General features: G+C 37.1%; 1 long non-coding RNA gene across 1 annotated transcript; it reads right to left on the minus strand.

Moving 5' to 3' along the window:
• Positions 1-194: 194 nt before the first annotated feature.
• Positions 195-26,142, minus strand: LOC144340975 (uncharacterized). The gene is made up of 3 exons (XR_013417515.1): positions 25,999-26,142; positions 786-908; positions 195-579 (listed from the first exon to the last, which is right to left on the minus strand). It is a non-coding gene; the product is annotated as an uncharacterized LOC144340975 (long non-coding RNA).

A 26,142-nucleotide genomic window follows, 5' to 3' on the forward strand; every position in this document is an offset into this window, starting at 1 on the left:
TATGCAGGGTCAGATTCTACCTCTTTGGGTTCCCCAGAGTACACATTGCATAGTTTATGTTCCAGAAATGTTATTCACAGCATATGTTTGTTACTTAATCTATCTCTGTGATTCTACAATGACTCTTTCAGCTCTCACCCAGCTATTTTGTCTGCTATGTCTCTTATGAGAAGAAACAAGCACTATTTTTTAATAGAACATTTTTATTGTACTCCCAGTTGGAACGATACAAATGAATCTGACATCAGACCTCAAACAACAGCAGTGTTCACATGGACTTACTTTTGCCAATCTCATGAGATCTGTACATTTATAGTATTCTTAACCCCTTCAACAGGGGAAGGGGAGTCAGTGAGAACTAGATAGTAATTCTAGCCAGGTCAAAAAAAAAATGGACACGTGTCATGGCTGATAGAAGAGGCATAAGCCTATCTGCTAACTGGGGAGTCAGAGGCTCAGGTTGGGTTCCTGAAGAGCATAGAAAGAGCTTGTGAAGAATTATATGGCATGTACACACTAGATTCTTGCCCTTTTTTGAATATTTTCTTTATTCATGGACCATATTGGGAATCTCCACTCCTGCAAAACAAAGAAACAAGCAAATAATAACTGCAAGAGGACACTAAAAAGTACGTTCATCTTTTACTTAATGGATTATTCTTCTTCCCTTTTCCTATCTTAGTATTGATTTCCTTCTCCCATCATAGCATTTGTATTAGCCCACATGGCTGCCAAAACAAAATACCACAGGCTGTATGCTTTAAAGAACAAAATGTATTTCTTACGGTTCCGGAGGCTGAAGTCCAAGATCAAGGGGTCAGCCAATTCAGTTGCAGGTGAGGGCTCTCTTCCTGGTTTGCAGATAGCTGTCTTCTCGCTTTGTTCTCATGTGGTCATTCCTTGGTCTGCTGGAGTGGAGAGAGAAGGAGAAAGCTCTGGTTTCACTTTCTCTTCTTACAAAGACACAAAGTCTGTCTGATTAGGGCTTCACCCTATGACCTCATTTATCACTAATTACATCAGTAATGGTCCTCATTTTAATGAAGTCACACTGGGAGTCAGGGCTTCCATTGTGAATTTTGTGGTGGTGAGGGGTCAGGGAGAACAGGCAGAATTTAGTCTATGGCAGGGCCTATTTTTGTGGTTTATCTTGAAACTGGGATATATCTATTTATTGAATTATTGAATATAAATTTTCTTTATCTGTAATAAAATGCTCCAACTAGTAATTATTTAGGAATAATAAGTCCATTTCTGGAATAGCTGAGTGCTGTATTACTCCCATTTAAGATGAAATAAACAATAACTTCAATGATGAAAGCAGATGTTTAAAATTAGCCTTAGGAGACTGACTGCTTCTGTTCAGGGTGTCATCAGCAAATCTTATTAACAATTTAGGAGGTGCTTAAAATAATAAGTTAAATCTATTCTACTATAAGCTCTAGAATAGAGGTAATTGTTTTCAAGTATACTAATTTCCTTTATTGAACACACGTTATATAATACAAATATTCCAAACTAGCTTATAATAACAATTTAATCAAATGACCATATTCCTTGCTTTATAATATAGTCAAAATAAAGTTATGTTACTAAGCCAGCAATGTTAGGAGGCAAAAGAGTATTGTTGATCCCTGTTTAGACTTTAACTTACTAAAACCATCTTCACCTCATCTATTCTATCTCTATATGACTTTGTAAACAACCGATTGGTTTTAGTCAATTTAAGGAAGTAGCTGGCTAGTACAATAGAGGAAAAATAAGAGTAAATAGTTTTTTGATTAAATACATGTGGTAATGACTGTACTATTTATTATTTTACTTGAGTCAGATACATAAATTATAATTTTAAAGGCACATTTGGAATTTGAGCTGCCAAAATCAGAGGCTTTTGATAGAGTCCTGGAAAAGGAAGGAACTGTAGAATCTTCAGGCTCAACCCTTTTTTGGTGATTATGGCCATTACTCCAGAGGGACAGTAGGAATATAGGAGCTCATGCCTAGCAGAATCTGGACTAGAATCTGAGTCTAGGTCTTTTCAAGTTATATTAAGCTTCTCACCTATATCACCCCATTGTAGATTTGGATTATATCCAAAATGTACTGCAATGTTCTCTACCTAATGAAACATTGCTAAACAAGGGTTATCTGAGATATTTCTTGACTAAAAAGGTCTAAATATTCATGGAAGTATTCTTCAAAGAATATGAGAACTAGCCTTTCTTTGTTGTCCTAAAAATTGTGTAGGCACAATGCCAAAAATTGCTATATTAATTTTTTTCTTTTTTTTTTTTTTTTGAGACGGAGTCTGGCTCTGTCGCCCAGGCTGGAGTGCAGTGGCGCGATCTCGGCTCACTGCAAGCTCCGCCTCCCGGGTTCACGCCATTGTCCTGCCTCAGCCTCCCGAGTAGCTGGGACAATGGGCACCCGCCACCTCGCCCGGCTAATTTTTTGTAGTTTTCGTAGAGACGAGGTTTCACCGTGTTAGCCAGGATGGTCTGGATCTCCTGACCTCGTGATCCACCTGCTTCGGCCTCCCAAAGTGCTGGAGTTACAGGCGTGAGCCACCACACCCAGCCTATATTAATCTTTTTTTTTAGAAAATTATAGTTACAAAAAGTTATAATTTTTAAGTTTAAAGAATTTTCTGGAAAGAGTATCTTATGTTTTATTTACTAGGTCAGTTTCTCCATCTTAACTATTTTGCTTTGCATTTCTTTCTTGATTTTGTGAAATTTCCCTTCCTTCTCTCACTAGCCATAAAGAGTTTACTCTTGCTAACCAGGTACCATGATTAGCATGGGTAAGAAATCCATGTGTGCCTTTGCAAGGAATGTCTTCAGCAAGGAATTGGTGAATTGTCAGCATTGTCTTTTGAAGTCTGTAGAAATACTACAAGAATACACCTGCGTATTATATTTTTAAAATCATATTGCGACCATTTTCTACTTGTTAAGTAGCATGTGATGTGAAACAGCTGAAGTGTTTCAAAAATGGGGCAGATATATTAGAAAACACATGTACATGAAATGCTTAAATTTTGTATTGAGTTTGATAAATAGCATGAGACCTTGGGAAAGTCAGAATGTTTACTAATCTGTGGTATGTCAAGAGTGCTGTCATATTTATGTGGTTGCATTGTCAAATTTGAGCATGAGAAATGACTTGGTTTTCTCATACAGAGTGGTAGAGTCAAAACATTGTGTTATTGAAGAATTAGAATTAAGATATGGTATATAGTAAATGTATGTATATATACACACATATACATATATACATGCACACAACTGTACATATACATATAAAAAGCCCACATGCACATATAAATATATATAACCTACTATGCATAAATAAGAATACTAAATTCTGTGAGAGCTACAGAGAAGAATGAGGCAGTGTCCTGGGGAACATGGGATGTAAATATTTAAATAACATTGGTTAGAAAATGTTCAGGCCTTGGTCAGGTTTGTTGAAGATCAGACAGATGCAGATGTGTGGTGTTATTTCTGAGGCCAAAACAAACAATGGGGAAAGGATTCCTTATTTAATAAATGGTGTTGGGAAAACTGGCTAGGCATATGCAGAAAACTGAAACTGGATCCCTTTCTTACACTTTATACAAAAATTAACTCAAGATGGATTAAAGACTTAAATGTAAAACCTAAAATCATAAAAACCTTAGAAGAAAACCTAGCCAATAACATTGAGGACATAGGCATGGGCAAAGACTTCATGACTAAAACACCAAAAGCAATGGCAACAAAAGCCAAAATTGACAAATGGAATCTAATTAAACTAAAGAGCTTCTGCACAGCAAAAGAAACTATCATCAGAGTGAACAGGCAACCTACAGAATGGAAGAAAATTTTTGCAATCTATTCATCTGACAAAGGTTTAATATCCAGAATCTACAAAGAACTTGAACAAATTTACAAGAACAAAACAACCCCATCAAAAGGTGGGCAAAGGACATGAATAGACACTTCTCAAAAGAAAACATTTATGCGGCCAACAAACATTTGAAAAAATGCTCATCATCATTGGTCACTAGAGAAATGCAAATCAAAACCACAATGAAATGCCATCTCATACCTGTTAGAATGGTGATCATTAAAAAGTCAGGAAACAACAGATGCTAGATAGGATGTAGATAAATAGGAACGCTTTTACACTTTTGGTGGGAGTGTAAATGAGTTCAGCTATTATGGAAGACAGTGTGGCAGTTCCTCAAGGATTTACAACCAGAAATACCATTTGACCCAGCAATCCCATTACTGGGTATATATCCATAGGATTATAAATCATTCTGCTATAAAGACACGTGCACATGTGTGTTTGTTGAAGCACTATTCACAGTAGCAAAGACTTGGAACCAACCCAAATGCCCATCGATGATAGACTGGAAAAAGAAAATGTGGCACATATACACCATGGAATACTATGCAGCCGTAAAAAAGAATGAGTTCATGTCCTTTTCAGGGACATGGATGAAGCTGGAAAACATCATTATCGACAAACTAACATGGGAACAGAAAACCAAACACTGCTTGTTCTCACTCATAAGTGGGAGGTGAACAATGAGAACACATGGACACAGGGAGGGAAACATCATGCACTGGGGCCTGTCAAGGGGTGGGGGTCGAAGGGAGGGAGAGCATTAGGACAAATACCTAATGCATGTGGGGCTTAAAACCTAGATTTTGGGTTGGTGGGTGCAGACCAGCGACACATGTATACCTATGTAACAAACCTACATGTTCTGCAAATGTATCCCAGAACTTAAAGTAAAATGTAAAACAACAACAACAACAAAAAGTTCCAGCCTGTGACAAGAGGCCAGGAGACTTTAGATGATGGTAAGGAAGTTCTGGAAAGGGTAAGGAGACATAAAGATCAGCGTTGTCAAGCGACAAACAAATCCTCCAAACAAAACAATGCAAACCAAAATCCACTGCGCCTCCTGGACAATTCCTAGCAGTCCTGATCACAAACTATAGAACAGGGCTGCCTGAAGTCAAATTCCTGCTCTACTCTTACTACCTATGAGAACAGAAAAAAGTCCTTCACTTCACTCTGCTGGTTTCTTTATTTGTACAATGAAGTTGATGGCGGTGCATATTTAACAGGGTTGTCGTGTGGACTAAGTGGATAAATATACGTAAACTACTCTAAAGCGTGGAAGTGACACAACTCAGAAGGTCGGCCTAGGCCTTAATACAGGGGAGGGGATAATTTGGTGTGAGGAGAGGGAAAGGAAGTGCTTTTTCTTGCTATCCCTAAGGACAGTATATTTTCCAGCTTTAACGTCTATAAAAAAATAAAGTGAGAAATACTAACTTGGTTAAACATCAAGCTTACAACTTCAAAATTTAAAAGTCCAAGGAAATTTGAACTCAATGAATCTTGTAATTGTTGTTTCACAGAGGCTCCCTGTATGCTTTATTATAGTTAATAATAATTTAATCATTTTTCCAAATCAAATTATGAGGAACAGATGAGTTAACAGTGTTTTGTAGACTTTTTCACTTCCTGATATTTGGGTCAGAAAAAAGAAAACACCCTGCCTCTATGTTGTGTTACTCTCTCCCCGATTCATCCCAGCCCCTATCTGAGGACAGCAATGTTCCTTCTTAAGTTCGTTGCGATTTCTGAGTGTACAACTTGTTTCCTGGGCTGGTGGTTACTTTCAGAAGCAGCATTTAGGTTATGACAGCAAAACACAAATAGTTTTTTTTTTTTTTAAACTGTGGTACTTTGTAAGTAACTGTCATAAGAATTATGTAAAAATTCTATCCTTTTAAGTTGTAAATTAGACATCTGAGAGAGCTTTCCTTTCAAGATTTATCTACAGAGTACTTTGAAAAAATATAACAAAAACAACAACAAAATCCTTTCAATGATTTCCAGATAAATACTACCAGTAATGTTTGTGTTTAGGTCTTTGAGGCTGCGTCACTAAACTGGAAATTCTTTTCTCCTTCAAAGATGCTAGAGTTGTTTGTTGTTTGTGTTTTTTGTTTTTATCCCTCTCTCTCCTTAACTTGTCAGACTCAAACAGTAGATAGTTGTGCCTTTATAATATTAAAAAAGACATAAATCATTTCTTTGCCTGGTGGACAGATCTTGTTTTCATTGATTGATATTTCTCTGGGAAGTCCAATGGGGGTAGGAAAGGACTGTAGAGGGACTGGCCAGGCCTAAGGAATAGTGCAGGTAAGTTTACCTGAAAGATCAAGTTGACTAGTGAGCTGCACATAGGAATTAGGAGATGGGCCTTTGCATTTTTGAAAGACTGAGTCACCTAAAAAGACAGAAATCCTTTCCTTTCCTTCCCCTCCCCCTTCCCCTTCCCCTTCCTCTTCCCCTTCCCCTTCCCCTTCCCCTTCCCCTTCTCCTTCCCTTCCCTTTCCTTCCCTTCCCGGGCTGTAGATCACTTTGGGTAATAGGAATATTTTCATAATATTAATTCTTCCAATCCATGAACAGAGTATATCTGTCTTTTTTTTTTTGTTTTGTATCTCAGAATTTTTTTTTAACTGTTTAAAGTAAACTATTTATTGGTTTTGTTTTTGTTTGCTTGCTTATATTCAGGGGGTACAGGTACAGGTTTGTTACACAAATATATTGAATAATGTTGAAGTTTGGGCTTCGTATCCTGTCACACAAATAGTGAATATAGTACCCAATAGGTAGTTTTTCAACCCGTGATCACCCTCCCTTAACCCTTTTGGAGTCCTCATTGTCTATTGTTTTCATATTTAGCTTCCACTTATAAGTGAGAATGTGCGGTATTTGGTTTTCTGTTTCTGCATTAGTTCACATAGGATAATGCCCTCCAACTTCACCCACATTGCTGTAAAGGTCATGATTTTGTCATGAACACAGTATATCTTTCCACTTGTCTTCTTCAGTTTTAAAAAATTAATATTTTATAGTTTTCAGTGTACAGTCCTTTTAGTTACTTGGTTAAATATATTCATAATTGTAAATGGGATTTATTTTGGGCTGTAACCCTTCTAATTCTCTGCCTTTGGAAGAAAAGTCCTGATAGAGTCATTCAACTTTTTCCTCCTGTGTCTAGTTGGTGAGGGTATGCTTCAGGCTGCCTGCCCGGCCATCATCTAGGAAACTCATTTTGCGGCCTCTGTCCCTGCTACTGTGTCTATTGCCTTGAATGACAGCTCGGCATCAGCAGTACCCTCAACGGTTTGTGTGGCCAGGGGAACAGGTTGCTGCATACATCCACTTCAGGCAGATTGTTGTGTGCTGTCACATGTGCATGAGGCTGTGTGGCTCCCATTCTCTGTAGCCAGGTTCACCACTGCTCAGGAAATTGTTGCTGATGCTGTGGAAACTAGAGATGTCTTCTTCTGCTCCCATATCAAATAGTCAAGGGTCTCACAGTCCTCTCCTTTTCGCACAGCTCTGAGAAACCTGGTATGTATCAGGCAGAGTATCACCTGGGTGTTTTGAGGTTGAGGCTGGCTGTAGTATCGTTACAGGCCTGTATACATTTCACTCCTTCTCCCTCTCCCTGAGGTTCCAGCTCTTTGACCTTGAGCACAGCATAAAAACATTGTTTGAATGGCACTGATGGCTTCATGTGATGGTGGTTGACGTATGGCTTCACTAGTTATTGATACTGTTATAGCACAGAGAGAACTATGATATTTCGCTATTATATACTTGATGTCATTTAATTTAACAATTTTGTCTTTCAAGTAGATAGAGAAAAAAATTTTTTCTTCTTTTGGAACTATGGGTGGGTGGGAATCAGGAGGGGTATGCTCTTCTCTCCCCATTATAGTTAAGTTACAGCCACTCCTTGTTGTACTCTTTTACCTCACATCCCCCAGGAAACTTTATAGACTGCTCCACATCATACAGACTTCCCCTTTTGGAGTTCTAGGCAAGGAAGCCATCTCCTAGCCCTGCCTAATACTCAGGATTTTGAGTGTTAGCAGGAGATGAGCAGATAGCCAAGGGCATGACAGAAGCCACAGGGTTGCTTTAGGGTCCTATAGGGGAATGGGGGTGGATGGAGTAAAGTTGGCAGACTGAGGCCCTGTAGGGGCTGGGGAGATAAGGATATGGGTGCAGTAGGGCACCAAGCAAGGCAGGGCCCCAAGCTGGAAGACTCTTCAGGAATGAAAGGAAAGTTATTTTGAAGTGTTGAGACTGTAAGTCACCCTAGCCAATAGCAGCTCTATTTCCTGCCCGGGTCCTAAACAAGTTGAAAGGTAAAAAAGAAATGAGAAAGGCCAACAATATCACTTTTGTTTCTGATAGAATTAGATGGCCACCTACCCTGCCATATTAGAAGTCTGGCTACCCTGAAGACTCCATGCTGGAAAGCCCATATAGAGAGACCACACACGGATAGAGAGAGGCTGCAGGTACCACGTTCAGACATGTGAGTGAGTGAGACTGCAGATGATTTCAGTCCTGGACACTATTTGACTGCATCCAGAACCACCTAGCCAAACTCTTTTCATAATTTTAACCTGCAGAGATTATATCATGTTAAATAACTGTTTTAAGCCATTGAATTTTGTTACACAGAAATGGGTAACTGAAATCCTACTTTCTCATTTTGAAAAAAATTGGTTATCATTTGTGGGATAAAACCTTTTGCAATTACCATTAGGAAGCTCTATTTTTGTGTGTGTGTGCCTGTGTGTAGGTGTGTCTTTAAATATTTTTCAGTTTGATGCATCTTTATGAATTATTATTATTATATGTTTTATAGGCCAGCTAACAAGTAATGTCTACAAAAGGCTTGAAATCCTGCATTTCTAACAAGCTGCCAGGAGATGCTGATGCTACCAGACCAGGGGTGACACTTTGAGCAGTAGGACACTAAACTGTATTGTTTTGAATATCAGCTGGTAGACTGGATGTCTTCTCGTAGATTGTAGGTTGTGGTACTCTTGGGATAATGAACTCTTGCTGCCTCACTAGAACGCATCACAAGATTTAAAATTGCCAGCCCAAATGCACTAGTGGGCTTTTCAGGCCCTTCTTCCTCCAGGTCTATCTGTTTTATTGCTGTCAACCCTTGTGCAAGAATGTCTTTCCACTGTAACATGGCTTTGAATTGTGACCAATATGTTCTCCTGTTCTTGTAGGTGGGATAGATTTAAAATAAGTAGAAGGGTTCATGTTTATTGGAGTTTATTTTAAGGCCTTGTAGTAACTAATAGAAATTTCCACAGGATAAAAGGTTTGAAGAAACTATAGTTAAGTTTTCCATAATGCTTATTACTTGGGGAAGCAGTACGTTACCAATAATCAAGTAGTCAATAAGCACAACGTTAGGTTTACATCATTTATTCCTGTTTTGATTTTTGTTCCTGTTTCGATTTTGATTTTTTCTTTTTGTGAGATGGAGTCTCATTGTATTGTGCCATGGCATGATCTCAGCCCACTATAGCCTCCACCTCCTGGGTTCAAGCAATTCTCATGCCTCAGCCCCTGAAGTAGCTGGGATTACAGGTGTGTGCCACCATGCCTGGCTAATTTTTGTGTTTTTAGTAGAGATGGGGTTTCACCATGTTGCCTAGGCTGGTCTTGAACTCCTGACCTCAGGTGATCCACCCACCTTGGCCTGTAAAAGTGCTGGTATTACAGGCGTGAGTTACTGTGCCTGGCCTTTTTGTTTGTTTTCTTAAAGCTAACATCTAAATAGTCATGCATCCTGGATTTAGGTGTCAGCTGGATAGTAGAGAGAAGCTAGGCAGGGACTAAAAATACGGTAGTGTGGCAGGCCAGGTATCACTAATGCAGGCCTCCATAACGACTGGTTCAGTACTGACTGAATTGTTAAGCTAAGTATTAAAAGCTGAAAGGGCCAGGGTCCTTATACAAAGGCTGGAATGTAACAAAAGCCCACCAAGAGTTTTGCCCAAGCACAACAAGATAACAAAGGAATTCTTAGCAGGGCACATTTAGGATTAAACAAGTTTTATTGGGGGTCTGAAGAAACTCCCAAGGCCTCCACAAATAAGTTTAATGGGGGTCTGAAGGAACTCCCTAAACCTCCATGATTTAGCAGCGGACAAAATAAGGGTAATCACCTCAGCACCTGGACCCATTTAGATTAAGTAAATTTACTGAGGCTCCAGAGGAAGGTCTTCAAGACTCAGACCTTAGTTATAGATTAAAATAAGTTAATCACTTATGTCTTTAGATGAATGCACACTTACACATAGACATATAGTTTAGAAGGTATATAAGCTCTGGAAAACTTTGTAATTTTGAGTTAGTCTGGTGATAGTTTCCAGGCCTTCACCCTGTAACTGGTTATAAAAATAAAAACTCTCTTCCTCCCCAGTTCATCTGCATCTTGTTTTTGGGCCATGAGAAATAGCAGTCCGATACTCAGTTTGGTCTGGGAAAAGTAGCAATTTAATGCTTGAAAAATGACTCCCTTATACACCCTTGTTTGGAAATGTATTATAATAAGAAAGCAGGAAGGGCAAACTTCTAAGACCCTAGGCTAGGCAGGGCTGTAGCTAATAACTTAAATTTACAAAAGAACCAATACTCCAATTCATCTCTCTGTTAGTCCAACATAGATGATATTGCAAATCTCACAATTTTAGCAGCTTTATTAATTGACATTCTTGAAGTCTTCCATACTATGAGAGTAGTTATTATTCAATAATGAATAAAAATTAAAAAGGAAATAAAGGGTAATTGACTAGGCCACTGAAGTGTGCACAGTTATTACTGATGCGTAATGCAGCTAAAGAAGTCTGGAAACAGAGTCACCAATCAGCACACTAAAATCCAAATGTTGGTGAAAGTCAGTCTCTATGAAAGCCACTTTAGAAAGTTTGGAAGAGGTGATTGTCTCACCAGATGTATAGACATCAATGCAGGGATACAAGAAATATGAAAAAGCAAGGGAATATAATGCCACCAAAGGAACATAATAACTCTTTAGGAACAGATCCCAAATGAAAAGAAAATCAATGCATTTCCAGAAAAGAAAAGCAAAGTAATGATCTTAAGGAAACTCAATGAAATAAAAGAAAATATTGACAATTCAGCAAAATCAGGAAAACAATTTATGATATGAGCAAGAAATTTAACAAAAAGATAGAAATCAAAAGAAAGGAATCAAAAGGCAATCCTGCAGCTGAATAATTCAACGAATGAAATAAAAAATACAATGGGGAGCTTCAGTAGCAGCCTTGATTAAGCATATGAAATAATCTTTAAACTTGAAGATAGGTCATTTGAAATTACCCAATAAGAGAGAGAAAAAAAAAAAAAAAGAATGAAAAAGAGTGAAGAAATCCTGTAAAACTTATGGGACACAATTAAGCAAATAAATGCTTGGGTATGGGAATTCCAGAAGAAGAAGAGAGGGGGAAAAGCATGGAAAAACCTATTACATGAAATAATAACTGAAAACTTTCCAAGTCTAGAGAGAGCTATGGACCCCAAGATTCATAGAGCTCAAAGATTTTCAAGTAGTTTCAACCCAAAATGTCCTTCATAAGGCACATTATAGTCAAATTGTCAAAAATAAAAGACAAAAAGAATTTTTAAAACAGCAGGGGAAAAGTGTCAAGTTACATATAAGGGAATTCCCATCAAACTAATAGCAGATTTCTCCACAGAAAACTTACAGGCCAGGAGAGAATGGGATGACATATTCAAAGTGCTGAAAGAAATTAATATGCAGCCAAGAATACAATACCCAGCAAAGCTATCCTTCAGAAATGAGGGAGAGATAATGTTTTTTCCAGATAAACAAAAACTGAGGGAATTTATCACCACTTAGACTGGCCTTACAAGACATGTTCAAGTAAGTCCTACATCTGGAAGTGAAAAGATAGAAATTACTATCATGGAAACATGCCAAAATATGAAACTCAATGGTAGAGAAGACACAGAAAGGAGAAAGAGAAAATATCAAGCCTTATTACTATAGAAAACCACCAAGTCTCAATGATAAACAGTAAGAGAAGAAGGAAAGAACAAAGTATACACAAAAACTTAGAAAACAATTAACAAAATGGTAGAAGTCCTCACTTTTCAATAATAACCTTGAACGTGAACAGATTCAATTACTGATTTAAAAGATAAAGACCGACTGAATGGATCGAAAAAAATAATATATGCTGCCTACAAAAACTCACTTTATCTGTACAGATACATATAGACTGAAAGTGAAGGTATGGAAAAAGATATTCCATGCAAATGCCTATCGAAAGTGTGCAGGAGTAGCTATCCTTATATCAGATAAAATTGACTTTAAGTTAAAAATTTTAAAAACAGAAAAAGGAGGTCACTATATAATGAAAAAGGGGTCAATTCAGAAAGCAGAAAAATAATTGTATATATATATATCCACTCAATACCAGAACACTCAGATGAACAAAGCAAATATTTTTAGTTCTGAAAGGAGAGGTGGATCCAATGCAGTATTAGTTCAGCAGCCCACACTCAACATTGAATAGCTCATCTGGACAGAAAATCAACAAATAAGCATTAGATTTAAACTGCACTTCAGATAAACCTAACAAATGTTTAGAAAACATTTTATACAATGCCTTCAGAAAACATTCTTTTCATCAGCTCATTGAAAATTCTCTAGGATAGATCACGTATTAGACCACAAAACGAGTCTTAACAAATTTAAAAGAATTGAAATCAAATCAAGTATCTTATCTGATCATGATAAAATAAAACTAGATGATAACAAGAAGAATTTTTGAAATTGTGTAAATACATGGAAATTTAAAAACATGCTCCTGAATGAATACATCAATGAAGAAATTGAGAAGAAAAAAATTTTAACTTTCTTAAATTAAAATAGAACCACAACATAACAAAACCTATGAGATACAGCAAGACCAGTACTAAAATGGACGATTATAGCCATAAACACCTATATCAAAAGAAGCAGAAAGATTTCAGATAAAAAACTAATGATGCATCTCAAGGAACTATCAATGCAGGAACAAACCAAATGCAAAATTCGTAGAATAAAAGAAATAATAGTTTATCTATGTAACTACCTGCACATCCTGCACATATATCCCAGAACTTAAATTAAATTAATTGTTTTTAAAAAAATAAAGATCAAAGCAGAAGTAAATGACATTGACACTAAAAATATAGAGAAGATCAACAAACAAGTTGGATTTTTGAAAACATGAAAGATTGACAAACTTTTAAATAGGCTGAGAAAAAACAGAGAAAACCCAAATAAGTAAAATCAGAAATGAAAAAAGAGCCCTAACAATTGAGGCAACGGAAACAGAATCGTTAGAGACTATTATGAAAAGCTATATACCAAGAAATTAGAAAACCTAGAAGAAATGAATAAATTCCTGAACACATAAAACCTACCAAAACGGGGCCATGAAGAAATAGAAAATCTCAACAAACCAATAATGAGAAATGAGATCAACACCACAATAAAAAGTATCCCATCATAGAAAGGTCCAGGACCTGATGACTTCAATGCTGAATTCTACCAAATATTTAAAGAACTAATACTAATTCTGCTCAAACTCTTACAAAAAATTGAAGAAAAGGAAATTCTTCCAAACAGATTCTATGAGGCCAGCATTACCCTGATGCCAAAAGCAGATAAGGACATGACAATAACAATAAAACTATAGACCAGTATCCCTGATGAACATAAAATGCAGAAATCCTCAACAAAATACTAGCCAACTGATTCTAGCAGCATATTAAAAAGATCATTTACCATGAACAAGTTGGGTTTATCCCAGGAATGCAAAGATGTTTCCACATATGATAAACCAATAAACATTACATATCACATCAACAGAATGAAGGATTAAAAGCATATTATCACCTCAATATACACATGCAGAAAATTGATATTTTAAACAATTCTTCATGAGAAAAAGTCTCAACAAGTTAGGTGTAGAAGGAATGTACCTCAACACGATAAAGGCTATATATGACAAACTCAAAGTCAACATCACACTAAATGGGGAAAAGTTGAAAGCTTTTCTTCTAAGATCTGGAATGACAAAATGTCTACCTTCACCACTTTTATTTTACATAGTACTGAAAGTCCTAGCTAGAGCAATTGGCAAGAGAAAGAAGTAAAGAGCATCCAATCCAAATTGGAAAGAAGGAAGTCAAATTGGCTCTGCTTGCACACAACATAATCTTATTTATAGAAAACCCTAAAAACCCTGCCAAAAACTCTTAGGACTGACAAACAAATTCAGTAAAGTTTCATGATACAAAATTAGCATACAAAAAAGTAATCAAAAAAGCAGTTTCATCTACAATATCTATAAAAAAAATACCTAGGAATAAATTTAACCAAGGAGGTGAAAGATTTTTACAAGGAAAACTTTGAAACGTTAATGAAAAAAATTGAAGATGACGTACAAAAAATGAAAAGACATCCCATGACCGTGGATTGGAAGAAGTAACATTGTGAAAATAACCACACTATCAGAAGTGATCTACAGATTCAATACAATTCTTATGAAAATACCAATGACATTCTTCATAGAAATAGAAAGAAAATTCTAAAATTTGTGCGGAACCACAAATGACCTGGAATAGTTAAAGAAATTCCCAGCAAAAAGAATAAAACTGAAGGCATCAAACTACCTTATCTCAAAATATATTATAAAGTGATATTAACCAAAGCAGTATGGCACTAGGATAAGAAGAGACACATAGACCAATTGAACAGAGAATCTATAAATAAATCCATGAATTTACAGTCAACTGATTTTCAGCAACGATTCCAGAACATTAACTGGGGAAGGGACAGTCTCTTTAATAAATAGTGTTGGGAAAACCAAATATTCGTACACAGAAAAATGAAACTAGGTCTCTATCTCTCACCATACAAAAGCCAACTTAAAGTGGATTAAAGACTTAAGTGTAAGACCGGCAACTATGAAACTACTAGAAGAAAACAGTTAGGAAACCCTTAAGGACATTGGTCTGGGCAAAGACTTTATGCAGAAAATCTGAAAAGTGTAGGCAAAATATAGAGTGCAATTAACATCTTCATAATGTAAAAATAGACAAATAGGATTATACCAAACTAAAAACCTTCTTCACAGCAGGAGAAATAAATAACAGAATAAAGAGAAAACCTGAAGAATGGGGGGAAATCTTTGCAAACTGCTTATTTGACAAGATTAATGTCCAGAATATACAAAGTACTCAAATAACTGAACAACAGAAAAACAAATAATGGGATCAAAAGACAGACCAATGAGCTAAATAGACATTTTTAAAAATAAGACATACAAATGGCCAGCTGGTATAAAAAAATTCTCAACATCACTAATAATCAGGGAAAAGCAAATTAAAACTACAATGAGATATAATCTCTTGCCATTTGAAATGGCTGTTATCAAGAAGACAAAAAATAAATGCTGGTGAGGATGTGGAAAAAAAGGAAATTTTACATGCTGTTTGTGGGAATGTAAATTAGTACAACCATTATGGAAAACAATATGAAGTTTCCTCAGAAAACTAAAAATACAACTACCACATGATCCTGCAATCCCACTACTGGGTATACAGTCAAAGGAAAGGAAAGCAGTATATCAAAGAGATACCTGCATTCCCATGTTTATTGCAGCACTATTCATAATGGCGCAGACATGGTATCAACCTAAGTGTCCATCAACAGATGACTGGATAAAGAAAATGTGGTATACATACACAATGCAATACTATTTAGCCATAAAAGAACTAAATTCTGTCATTTGCAGCAACATGGATAATCTTGAAGAACATTATGTTAAATGAAATAAGCCAAGCACAGAAAGATAAATACTGCAAGTTCCTACTCATATGTAGAAGCTAAACAATTTATTCATAGAAGCGGAGAGTAGAATAATGGTTACTAGAGGCAAGAAAAGGTAGGGGGAGGGGGACTAGCCAAAGGCTGGTTAACACCTGGAAAAGTAGAGTTCGATAGGAGGGAGAAGTTCTAGTGTTTTACAGCACTATAGGGTGAATATAATTAACAATACTTTTTTTGTGTATTTTCAAATAGCTAGAAGAATGAGCTTCGAATGTTCTCAACACAAAGAAATGATACGTTTGAGCTGATTTGATCATTACACATATATACATTTATCAAAATTTCACACTGTACCCTATAAATATACATAGTTATTATATGTCAACTAAAAAAAATACAGAGTGCAATTAAAGATCTTCACAATGTAATAGTTTTAGACATATTATTTCCTTAACAAATGTTTTTAGAGGTAAAATTGCTTTATACTGCCATAGTGAATGAAATGCTAACTCCTCTGAGAGGCCTTCCCCAACATGTCTAAGATAGACCCCTCTTCTGTCACTGTTTATCCAATTACCTTATTTTACTTTTTATAGGATTATCACTGTCTGAACTTAGTTTAATAATTTATTCATAGCTATAGAATGTAAGGTCCACGAAGACAAAGATTTTGCTTGATTTGATCTTTACTATATTTCTAGCATCTGGAATAGCGCCTGACATATGGTATATGCTCAATAAATATTAAATAAATAAATGTATATGAATCTCTGTTTTCCTATCATCTCCCTAGCATTGGCTATTATCATTTAAAAAGTCTTCAAATAGGTAAAAATTGATATCTTGTTAATGGTGTAATTTTATGTCTATTCAATATTTAGATTGATCTTCCTTTTCATATATTCACTAGCTACTGTAGATTTACTTTAAGAAACCTATAACAGTTCTTTATATATTGACTCATTGCATGCTATGTATATTACTGGGACGAATTATTCTGAATGAATTTCTCTATCTAGATCACATCACTTGCATGTAGACTTTTCAATCCCAAGAAGACAGTGACAGAGACAGATAGTTTGAATAAGCATGGCAGAAAGAATTCATTCTGTTCTTGGAAGTGTGGTTGCAGCTACTATTTGCAGAATCAGAGCCTTTTGCTTACTCTGAGTTTCCTGAGTCAGTCTAAGGTCTTCAAAAGCATAGCCTCATCATGCCAATGTGACAAAGCTGGGCCTCATCATTTGAAGTTGTGCTTCAGGGAATCCTTAAAATAGTCCTTCTGTCCCATCCTGCTTGTGGCTGCCCTACTTAGCTCACAATTATGAAAGTTCCTTGAGTGTTTGGTGGTCATCTGTTTTCCAAATGGGGCCAGTTCGTTAAAGCCATGCCAAGATGAATGTCACTTTACTACTGGAGTCACTGGCTGGCCATTTCCTGTTCAATAGGTTCATTGAGAATGCTGTTGGAAATGCTCAAGCAAGAAGTGACTTCTGAGGTAGGTATCACTCTCACCATGTTCAGACTTGGGCTTTAAGCTCTGAAATCACATTCTGCCTGCTATCATCTCAAAGATGTTAGCCTTCTTGGTTAGGTTTTCTTCTTTGTCTATCTGTGCAATATTGGATCGATAATTTTCTGACACATTGCAAGGACTGCTTCTCCCTCTGCATGACTGAAGAAACTCTTCACATATGGGAAGATTCCCCTGAAGCAGTATAGCACACCTTCATCTCTTTCTCTCTCTCTCTCACTCTCTGTCTTTTTTTTCTCTCTCTTTTTCTGTCATGACAAAAACGAGAATGGATTATGACAAGTGAAAAATATGAGTACATATGGTACTGTAACTTTGGCCTATCCATTTGGCGATGAGGAACTATATTATATTACATATACATAGAATGGGTTTAAAATAAAACCATTATACCAGCCTCCTCATCTATGTAATATATTAGAGAAATAGGAAGACCTCTAAATTTCAGCTTTATATTAAGGGTTTAGCTATTATAAAATGAGATGATTGGAGCTGGACAGGAATGGACCTGGGAGTGAAAGAAGGTCTTCCTGCTGCCCCTGCTGCCATTTAATTGGGTTGACTTCATGCTGCTCACTGAGCTTTATAAAGGCATAATTGGAGTGTGTAAATGTAGCACATCAAAATCAAAGTGAGCCTTCTATAATAGTTCTTTGTGATAATTCAGAAACTCTTTGCTATGCTTTTTTTTTTTTTTAATGAACCTGGCCTTAGTTCAACATGTAATTGAATTGGGCCAGTGATAGAATCTTCTACTCACAGATGATTGCAAAATTGCTCTTCTTGAATTGTTAACGCAGATGTGAAATTGAGGCCATGCTGTTAAGCACTTTTTGTTTTCGTTTGAAAACAGTATAACTTTTTGGTGTTTTCCTCTAAGAAAGGGCACTGCTAGTAGTCATAATCTTTTTATTTCATTTTCTGAGAGCGCACCTTAATGACCATTTTTATCTCCACTTGGCTCTAGCTGAGGATGTGAATGTATGCAGAATAACTTCAGAGGCCTGGGTGGAAACCTTATTTCAGAAACTACCAGCCCTAAACAATCTCTGGGCTTCTTTGGCATGCCACTGGTATACCCTTCCATCAGGTTAGGACAACACCTTCTTCTTTAGAGAAAACCTCTACCAGCTTTTTTACTCTGGTCTTCTCTCCTTTGCAGAGGTATAAAGAACTGTGCTTCCTTGTGTGGCTGATCAGCTGACTTCCCATACAAAGGAAGAGCAAGTCCCATGAATACCCTGTATTGTCTAGGTACTTTATAAGCCACAGTCAGCAAACCCACCCAAAAGCCCTATGTTTTAAGATATGTTACAGTAGGGGTCAATATGGCATGAATCCAAAACTGGGGCACTATTGTTTTGTCTTATTAAAAACATGATTTTTATCTGCCATGTTGTGAACAATTATCTACTTCATCTATCAAGATCTCTCTGAAAAATGACATTTTTCATTTTCTCTATTTTCTTTTCCTTCTTCTTGTTTATATTTGGTTTCCATATTTGTTCTTCAGTGCCATTTGGAATTGTTTGAGGAAGGGCATATAGCACAAAATAAAAAGTAATATTCAGCAATGGTTTTAAGTGAAGTGATGGTGAAGATGGAGTGTATCTTACGATCACATTTCAGGTCATTGGTGTGCTAGAGATGGTTTGCCCTGGCTCTTGAGAATGGATTGTGCTCACCACTTCCTAACTTCACATTTAGTGGGGTTACAGTGGTAGTTTGAAGTTAGCTGTGGTGGGAGTAATTCCACCACAGAAACTGGCAATCTTTAGACATTTGGTGTGTTTTTTCTCCCAGAAGACCCCGTTTTAAACATTTCTCAACATGTCACTGCCTGTGGTCAATGAACGGAGAGTAGGAGGGCAAAAGTTAATCAAGAGAATTCACCTTTAGAAGTGTTCCTGATTGGCGAGAATAGTAGAGCTACTTCAGTTATGTAACAATCCACGTAAACTGAAACTATAAAGTACAGAGAGAAATTATTTTTAACAGATGCCAGAAAACAGGTACATCTAAATGGATTTTCTTTCAAAATTACCACGATGAAAAATGATGCACCCATTTCACTTAATTGTCATTACTCAAATCCATTTTGAAGCCTCTTCTTGAAAATAGTTTCAGAGAAATATTCGTGAAGCACACACATGTTTTACGACTTCAGTCTGATATGTAATGATACATAAAAGCCAAAATATCTTCATTCTTACCACATTCTACTATGTAGTTGATGGCATTACCTAGTATTTCTCTAAGAAGTTATCTTTGCCCCCATGTTGCTGTGGTTCCAGCAAGACTGCTTACCCTGTGCACCCTCTGCAGGTCCCACCTCTGGGACCTATCCCCTATGACATCTCAGGGGCAAGGCTCTGGTGAATGAGGACAGATACTAGGACTGGCTCCCTCCATTAGGCCTCCCCACCGCACCACCTTCCCCAGTGTCCCATGTCTGGACTTGAGTAGCGTTGGGCAGACAGACTAGCCCAGTTCCTCCACAGAACTGTAACCAGGGAATGAAACATCAATCTCCACTTCCTGCCGTCACCCTAAATCCTACCAGAAATCTGGTGGGGCTACCCACAACATTCAGGGAGGAAAAATCCCGCTTTTCCAGTAGGGGGAGCTGCAGGGAGGAAATAGTTTCTTTTTATTAAAACACCCACTGTACTTCCCTAAAAGGGAACTCTGTCTGGCTCCCATTTCTCCTCTTATAGTGTTGCCGGATGGGAGGAGAGAAGTAGGAATGCCTTGTATTAACACCTCAAACCCTGGAAAGGTGTCTGGACTCCACTTCTCACGGTTCTTTCAGGAACTTAGCACTCTTTTCCCCCTTGGCTATCGCCATAGTTGTTTTACAAGGCAGAGCCTGATCCAGCACCTAATATCAGAAATTCTATTGCAAAAATAGATTTTTTTTTTTTTTTACAGCTTTTATGCTTAGGAATCCAGTGTGTGAAAAATGGAGGCAATGCAACACATTAGACTTTTAAATGCTGCATGAGAAGAGTAAATGGTAAATTTGTGGGTGGGTTTGTGCCTGCAGAAGCTTGTACATAGGGAAATCACGACTCTTCTCTTTTTTCAGCAGCGCACAGAGGTCTCCTCAGCGCTGCCTCATCACTATTCATGTTTTATCTTTACTCCCTAATCTTTTGAGGAATACTTTATCATATTTTGAAACCTTATCTTTTAGTACTCCTCTTGCTACTCGGAAAGAAAATGTGAAAGGTCAAGAAGAGAAGAAAAGCTTTGAAAAATTGTGTGATAGGTAACATCTACTCATTTTTATCCTGTTGGAAGAAGAATCACATTCACTTAATACATGACATTGATTCAAAACAGGTGGACGTAGTTTCAGAAAAATGGTAGGAATGTTTGAAATTTGGTTCCTATCATAAGTTCTTCCTCTCTGTGAGGTCAGTACTGGTATCTGAGGGGAGAGATGCAGTTTACTTAGAGCTGGCTTAACACTGGGGCTGGTGTCCAACCTTCACTATAGAAAGATTGGAAAGAAAAGAATAGGAAAGCAGGGAGGTAGGATTGAAGTGGTTTCTGAGGACGGCTGTGGTGAAAACAAGGGCAGAGGAGATGGTATTTGAGAGTCACCTGGATCAAAAGGCAGGTTGAGTGGGAGAGAGGACATTGCTGAAAGGAAGATACTTAATTAAGCTGAATTCTGCTGTAGCAAGTTCCTGGGAAATGCTGACATAGACTGAAGGATGATTGGCTCTGGGACACAAACCACTGTATAAATTATATGAAATGAATAACACATGGGAAAGGTCTTAGACACATATGTAACATATAATGGAAATTCAATTAGTGTTGGTTTTCCTTCCCTTCCTGCTCTTGATGGTGCTACCAGGTGGCACATAAAACAGATTGTGTGAGTTTGGGTCAAAGCGTCACTGTGACAATATTGTCTTAGTAGCACTTTCAGTGCAGGTAACAGTTGAATTCAATTCAGTGTGTGAAATGGCTGAGTGAGAAAAATAGCAAAGTCACAGATCAGGATAGAAATAAAGCTATACCCTTACCTGGCATTGAGAATGAAATAATAGGGGTCTAGCTTCTCTTGGGAAAGTAGGAGTAAATGGAAGTGCAAACCTAGCATCCCCAGGGGCCAATCCATGAGCTAGTGACCCTGACTATGAGAGGAAAACTAAGCCCAGGGAAGAATGCTGGGAAGTCACAAAAAAAAGTCATATGATGTGGAAGTCCATGGATAATGAACCTTGGCGTTTGGAACATGTTCAGATGTTAAATACAATTTCTATCTAAGGAGGTCAGAATGCATAGGGCAATTAAAAGGGTAGCGATAGGCAGCTGTCTGCTTCTGTGTGTCCTCTGGGTATGGACTCTTGGACTTTCTGGCTAGCTAACCTGAATCTACAGTGTCTTGATTGTTTACCATGCCTTTTTATGGTGCCTTCCGACTATGAAATGTACAACTACTAGTGAAAGAAATGCTCAAAATGAAACTTTCCTCTTTACTAATTAATCAACTCTTCAATCTTTATTTAGATACTCAACACACATGTGCATGAGTATGTGTGCACACACACATACAGGCACAGAGTACCAATTAAGTCATTAATTTTCCACTACCTAAAAAGACCTTCATATATCTTTGAGCCTTAAGGCTGATATCAGATGTCTCTTTCTGAAGCATTCCCTGACTCCTTCCCTTGGGGTAGTTAAGCTTTCATAATGTGTTGTAATATTTCAGGACTTCAGAAAACTTTGCTTTGTGTAATGGGCCTACAAGACACCCTGACAATGATGTTGATTAATTATCTTTGTATTTATTTACAGGATGGTTGGTTGTTATTTTCTGCCACCCACAATCAATTGTCCTTTTTTTTTTTTGATAAGGGCATCTATTTTCTTCTGGGAAATTATCCCTCTTCCATTGTGTGTACTTGGTGGGGCTGCCAATCTTGGTGGGACTGCCAATCAGCCCCACCAAGGTGTAGGCATATGAGCTTCGATGGCCAGTTGGACTAAATTGGAACTATTTACCTGTTTAACAGAAGGGGATTTATTACAGAGAATGGAGTCTCCAGTAATTATTTGCAGAAAAAAATAACTGTTATATAACAAATAACAGTCTGCACAGAGAACTGTTAACATCAGGAAGCCGAGGAAGTGGGAACTATGATGCCAACTTCTGACTGTCGCTGTAATCATTGATACCAGAAATATGCACGTTAGCTGTGACTGACAGATTAGAAACCATGGCCACAATCGTTGGCTCCAGAGCCATGACATGCCTACTGGGACTGCACCAACAAAATGGATGAGCCATGCGATCCTCTAAATATCTAATAAGTAGTTAGCTACTGGGATTTCAGCTAAAGCTGTTGCAGAAAAATCACCACCTCGCCATCTATGTTCTGCACCAGAAATTGCAGAAGCAGCACAAATGTGGCCTCCACCTCACTTCTGCCTTTCTGATCTCACATGAACACATGTGACTAGCTGGATATTAGTAAGTACCTTCTGGAACACTGTCTGCAAACTAGACTATGGAATATAGTGTTTCGCTTTCTGGCCTTAACGATGACTGAAGGAACTCTAGAATAAGGGCAGAATAGATATTGAATATCAATCCACCATATAAACAATGGACTCTCTCCCCAGGCTCTTGAGCCTAGTGGTTAAAGAGCAGAAGAAAAATGGTTGGAGCCAGTGGATCCTCTTGCAGTATCCTGAAGACTAGCTACCTAGATCCTCCAAATGACCTGATTCCTGTCCTTTTAGGTTTCTGCTTTTGTAGATTTCCCTTTGGGTCTGGGAGCTCCCACCAGGACCTTATAATTATTTCCCGTTTACCTGTAGTTAGTCAGATTTGAGTTTTGACATTTGTAATCAACCACCTCAGTGGGTACATTTGGGAACTCAGTTGTCCAGTGTTAGCATCCTCAATTCTTGCAGAATGATTTTAGTTGGCCTTAACTCTGCATCTAGAGAGCTGGCTGCTACCGATGTGAATAGCACCCTTGGAATTCTAGTTTCTAGAGTCGAAAAAAGAAGTCCTTGGATGTCATCCAATCCAAACTGTACTTTTTATTTTTTGGTTATCAGACACATTCATTTATTATTAACATTATAGAAATTCTTAAGATAGTTCATGTAGATAAAAAGTACAATTATTTTAACAGCATAGAAATACCTTTGAAGGAAGAAAAGGTATATAAACAACTCTTGAAAAACTTTAAAAAAATAACATAGGTTTTAACTCGTTGCCATTATTACCTAAGAGTTTTATTGTAGAATTCATAGCCAGACTTGTAAAAATCTGTAAATATCTTATAGAAATGTCTATGATAAGGAAATTCATACTCAATGGAAATGCTTTGTGGATTTTTAATGCAGCGATTGATCTCTTCTTAATTTTTCAAACTACAACAGGCTTATCTATCAAAGCTTAATGAAATACAAACTTTGCCAATGATCCAGCCACAATCTTACATGCTATGCAAATTTCCAAATGCATTCCACGTCCTTCCACAAAAACACTTCCTGATGAATAATGTTTAAATTGGTATTTTATAGTAGTGGTCCAAAGACTTTGAAAAACATTCTTAAGAAGCTACTACAGGAACTTCCAATTTAATGAATTTTAACAGCTGTTTCTGCCACTAGGCCTATAAGTGAAACTTGATTTCCCTTGAGTCAATTCCATTAATTTGTTTTTATTATTTTAGGATAGCGAATATGCTTTAGCTGGCTGCGTTCAGACACTAGAATTGGTGTGGTTGGCACAGCAACTCTGGTTTCAATCAGTCTTCCTCTGAGGGCTTCCCCTGAAGACCACCCAGATGGATGGATGGTGCAAGAGCAAGCAGGGCCACAGTGTGAATGGGGGTCACGTGGCTCCATTCTGCACTCGGGGGTGGGACATTTCTGCTAAAAACTTGGGAGAATTTCTCAGGAGATCAGGGCATTCAGCAGTTTTCCGAGGTGGTAGAACAATATTATTTCCTCTCAGCTTGCAATGTGCACAGACCATCCCTCGGGTGTTTAAGCCCACACCTACTGGAATGTACTTGGAATACAAGGTCAAAAGGACTGTGCTCAAAATGCAACTAGGCTTCAAGGGGACTGAATGTGGCTTCAGATTCTATCTTAGTAAATTAAGGATAATAATATCTGCCCTACCAATTTCTCAGTGCTATTATGTGTATAATATATGGATATAAAGACAAATATATTTTAAAAAGAAATATTGCTAAGCGTTTCAAATAATTTTAGACGGAGGCTAATATTAAGCTTCCCTAAAAATGTTGTGCCTTATAGACCATCTCTCTCTCCCTATGGTGAGGTTGAGGTAAGGTTTTTTTTTTTTTTCCTGATTATTTTATTGCCAAAGATGATTTCCAAGGGAGAAAAGTTAGGACATTTCCTTGAGAAATCTGAGCAATTGGGTCAGCAAAGATTCTCTGAATTATTTATTTCTGATCATCAGTGCCCTTTGTCATCAGGTCATGGGCTTTATGAGAGTGCTAAGGAAAGAATCAAGTTGTGCAATCATCTTGACTCCACATCGTTTGTATTTGGTTACATCTTTATCATAACAGCTTAGTGCTTGGGTTTGCCTGACTCATAAGCTCAAGCTTTCAGAAGCTGATTACTCTGTAATGGATTGAATTGTAAATGGAATCTCAATGAGTAAAATAACTGTTATTTTCATTTTTATTTCCCCATATCCAAACCTAATTTTTTTGTTTGATTACTGTTGCTGATTTTTGGTGTAGGCAGAGCTGGAAGATGTGGATGTGGCTAAAGGATTAAAAAATATTATGTTTTTTCTGGTTTCAAATATTATATATATTCACTGTAGAAAACATGGGAAAAGCTAACAAATTATGATGAAGTTAATAGAAAGATCCAAAAATCTCACCACTCAGAGTCATTCATTTGTAAGAGTCTTGCTTAATTTTTTTTCTTTTATTTACTATATAACTATATACTTCTTTTATTTAAAAAAGTACTATTATGTGACCCATTTTATTGCTTGTCTTTAAGCATATTTGTTCTTCTGATAAGTATTTATTGAGTGCTTTCAACTATACATTTCTAAGTCATTACAAGATATTCAACATGGTCCGTGTTTTACTAACTTGTGATCAACAAAGGATGGGAGGGATATAGCTTTTTTGTTTCTTTTGTATGTGTGTCACTGCTTCAGCTCAATAATACATCTGAGTTATCCGTAATTGGGTTTCTAAAGACTCTTAAATTTGAAGAACTCATAAAAATCGTAGATAAGATCATAGTTTTTGTCAGTGAGTATGTGAGTCACTTTTATATTAATTTTTTTCCACTTAAAGAATGACTAGCCATCACTATTTAGTATGTAAAGAATCTGTAGTATAATAGATAAATACCTCATGGCAACAAATTCTCTTTTCTACAACTTTAATACTTTTAAATCATACAATAGTTTTATAAAAAATGATCGGAAAAACCATTATGTCCACTTTTTCCTTTATAGTCAATACATTCAACAAACATTTTAAAGAACCTTTAACATACAAGACACTGAGTAGGAGAATACATGATTCTTAATCATTGAGAGCTTACATTCTAGTTGGGGACTATATTAGTCTACCCAGGCTATCATAACAGAACACCACAGACCAAGTGGCTTAAAGAACAGAAATTCATTACTCACAATTCTAGAGGCTAGAAGTCCTAGATCAAGGTCTTGGTGGATTCAGTTTCTGGTGTGGCCTCTCTTTCTGGCTGGTAGATGGCCTCCTTCTTGCTGTGTCCTCATATGACATTTTCTCTGGCTATACATGGACAGGAAGGGAGA

This window comes from Macaca mulatta, chromosome 5 (genome assembly GCF_049350105.2).
Source record: "Macaca mulatta isolate MMU2019108-1 chromosome 5, T2T-MMU8v2.0, whole genome shotgun sequence".
NCBI classification, from domain to species: Eukaryota; Metazoa; Chordata; class Mammalia; order Primates; family Cercopithecidae; genus Macaca; species Macaca mulatta.